Here is a 3,815-nt window from a genome sequence, read left to right as displayed (position 1 = left end):
CTGATTTGCTGAATATCTATATTTTCTATAGCACATTTTGTACAGTGCAAAGTGTGTCGCCTAATGTTAAAGGAGAATAATGTATTTATAAATAAGAAGTAAATGGATCTGTTTTAGGATGGTTAAACAGGGGTCTGAAACTGAAAGCGTCCGAGGTAGAAAGCAGTGAAGTACGTTCATCTTTTTCTTAATGTCCAGTTTGTCAACTCACTTCCATCTGGTTTGTTTTTCTTACCTCTAGAGGGCAGAAGTGACCATGATGCATACTAAGTGTCTTCCTGGTGAAGAGACTGATTTGAGGGCACTCCTTAAACTGATCTTATTAGTACAAGTTTATGCATAGCGTAGCACTCAAATGTTTTCTTCAACACTAGTTCTGGAAGTTCAGTAAGGGAAGTTTTATTCTGCATCGACACATCCTATTCAACATGATCACCGTAATGTAGGTTCTCATGCAATTTGTTTCACTGTCAATGTATTACTTTGTGCATTTCAACGCCATGCAAAAAGAAACAAGATAAAGTAAGAGTTTCTTATCTTGATGTGGTGGGTCGTTTTTGTAATAAAACATAGGAATTAGCTAAACATTTTCATCCCGCACCAATTCTAAAGTCACCTAGCTAATAGAGCAAACTTAATTCCCTATTAATTGGTTCCAGGTCTGGGAAATGGTTGGTGATAAAGGAGGTAGCAAACTGTCTACAGAGGCCGTGGTGTGGTCATGCAGGGTTCTGTGTGTTCTTGACTCTTTCTCAATTCATTTTTCTCGATTCCTCGCACCACCAAATCCATTAGAGTAAGGTACAAGGGGAGTGACTTTGGACCTTCTCGAATACGGTTGAAAAGGAGGCGAGGCGATAGGATGCGTGGAACCACAAAGACCAATTGAGAGAGCCCCAGTGTAACGTTCACCTTCCTCTCCCGTTCCTTTCTGCTAAAGAGACTCAATACGAAGCAGCTGGCTTCCTTGACGTTGTGTCCTTGGGTACTAAAGTGCTCTGCTTTTGCTGCGCTCTAAAATGAGGCCCTAAAGACAATGATTATCTCATTTCCCAACCATGTAAATCCTCCCACCCACGCACACACACATACATTATTAGTCAATGGGATTCAAACTCATTTCCATAAACAGTCAAACATAATGATCATTCTAGTGCCCTGGCTCTGACACAAAACATTGAGGTAGCTGATGGCCAAAGAGGATGGTAGGAATGAGAGTAATGGGATGGATGGAGAAAGTACAGGGGAGGGTTCGCGATAAGGCTGTTGGGTGGACCAGAGAGACTTCAAGACCAGAACTCCAACAGCGCAGCATGGGGGGGATAATGTTTATAGAGAGCCTGTAACCCTCACTCACGGTCTGAAAGCAGATACACTGCCCACTACCCTATAACTCTCACTGACTGTCCAAGGTAAATCCATAGGACACTACAGTCGAATCATCCTCTTCTCTCCACAGCTCCCAGGCCCAAAACCCGTAACTCTCCTCCTGCAGTTCCAGTGGTGTGCACCATGTGGGGCTTTGTTTGGCCCGATGTGTACCCTGTCCTTGGTAACCTATTTCTGTGTTGTTGTCAGTGCCTGTGGTCATCTGTTTTCAATCCAGTGTTGGTGTAATTGTGCTCGTTTAGCATGACCCCAACCCTTACCCCCACCCCCACCTCCTCCTGTACACCTCCACCCCTTACCAGCTGCCTGACAGATTTGAGGGATGCTCTGCATTCCTGGGGGCATGAGTGGGAGTGTGATCCCTCCCTTTTCCCCTTCTCCAACACACATTGAGAAGTTGTGTCGGGGTTTGTGTGTCAGGAAGTTATATATGGTGGGTTTGAATGCGTGAAGGAGGGTGTTTGTTTGCTATTATGTCAAGTAGAAGTGAGTCCGTTTGTGTGTCTGTGTGTAAGCTCGTCATGCCCAGGGGCACCTAAGTCTTTCCTCACACGCCTCCTGATAGAGCCCCCCCCCCCCAGCATGGTAGGACCTCTAACCGTGGACCAGTTTATCTCTGTCCCACACCTCAGGTACTTCCCCTCACCTCCAGCCCTCTCCCACCCGTCATCAGGCCTTTAGCAGGCTGATGACAGAGCCCTAAAATTCCACAGAGCCAACCACAAGAACTGACCCCAAATCAGCCATGACAGAGAGGAGGAACAGAGGAGAGAAAGAGAGAGGGACAAAAAGGGAGGAAAGACAGAGGGAACTAGAGGAAAAGCAAGAGAAAGAAAGTAGTGAGGTGAAGGCTAGGAAAGAATACTTCTCCACTAAGTATGATGTCATGACTTTGGCTCTCTAGAGTGTGGAGGGAAGGTCCTAAAGGGGAGTTGATATCTTGGCAGTAAAGGGGACTGAAATCCGAGTGACCCCGACTAAAATTGAAAGCAGTTGCGAATCCTCTGGAGGGCCGGACATTTTTGCGATCCAGACTCTGCTCCCAGTTCCCACGACACCAACCGACCTCCACTTCTCTTTTTTTATCCACTTCCCCTATATTTTCTCTTTCTTTCTCTCATTCTTTCTTTGGTCCCCGTGCCTATAAATGGGAAGTCTGGTGATATTTTGGACCGCCGGCCATGACCAGTCACACTTAAAAAGGTCAAATTAAGAGGGGGATGGTTTCACTGGGTTGGAGTAGAAGATGCTTAAATGGCCATGAAATGGAAAAAACTTTTGGCGGATGATTTAGGAGATGGTGAGGTGGCTAGACAACACCATGTCCTTTGACCCCTGTTTTCTTCCAAACACTTCCTGGTATGTGGCTCTATTTCCCTGATGATTTGTTTTTGTGAAAGTGTGAGAGAAAAACCGAGAGCAGTATGATGACGAAGGGAATGTGTGGAGGAGGGAAAGTGTTGTCAAAGAAAAATGTCGGGCAAAGTGTTGATGGGCTTATACATGTTTGTAAATCGCTATTCAGTTGTTCATCCCTCTGAGGCCATGAGAAACTCTCAAGCATAAAACAAGATATATAAGATATGTCATGTCAATATAATAATAACAATACATGCCATTTAGCAGAAGCTTTTATCCAAAAGCGACTCGGTCATGCATGCATACATTTTACGAAAGGGCACCATGGGATCGAACCCACAATCCTGGCGTTGCAAGTGCCATGCTCTACCGAGTCCATGACGGTAAAGTGTTGCGAATGGCTATTCGGTGTATTTAACAGTATCCAATGAAATATGTGGCTATGCCTACACGAAGACGTACAGTACGTACTTGTGTGTTCTCCCAACCTCTTCACTTGGCACGCCCATTCTACAATAGAGTGCCATAACATTTTGATCTGTCTTTTAATGCAGACTGAATGCTAAATGCCTCCAGACTCCGTGTTACATCAGGGATACGTTTATAACCTATTGTTACCTTGAGATGAAGGTCAAATGGTCCTTGATGGCTGTGCATCTCACTTGCCAGGACAACAGACCAATTAGGGCCTTGTATCTACTGCGAGTTGAAGCCAGGTGAAATCTGTGTGCTATTCCTCGTGGTAGCCAAGTCGATGTGTGTGGTAAACTTTACAGGCAATTAACTGTATTTATGAGATTAGAGGAATGGGGGAGAGGTGTTCTCTCAAGCGAGCAGCTATTCACCTCCGAGGTAGGACTCTTCAGTTTGATGTCAAACCTGAGGGAAGTTGAGCTGTTTTAAGGTCATTTCAGTTGTGGTGAAACTGAACAACTTGGACTTTTGGCAGAAAGACCCTGTGTGTTATTGCGAGATACAATCATCAGTGTAGAGGAATGTTTTGGTGGCGATTCAAATATGTAATTAACCGTTAGGTAAACAACGTTGTGCGTAGAGACTCAGAAAAA

Source organism: Oncorhynchus masou, chromosome 9, assembly GCF_036934945.1.
Source record: "Oncorhynchus masou masou isolate Uvic2021 chromosome 9, UVic_Omas_1.1, whole genome shotgun sequence".
Classification (NCBI taxonomy): domain Eukaryota; kingdom Metazoa; phylum Chordata; class Actinopteri; order Salmoniformes; family Salmonidae; genus Oncorhynchus; species Oncorhynchus masou.
The sequence above is the reverse complement of the archived record's forward strand: the minus strand, read 5'-3'. Positions refer to the sequence as shown.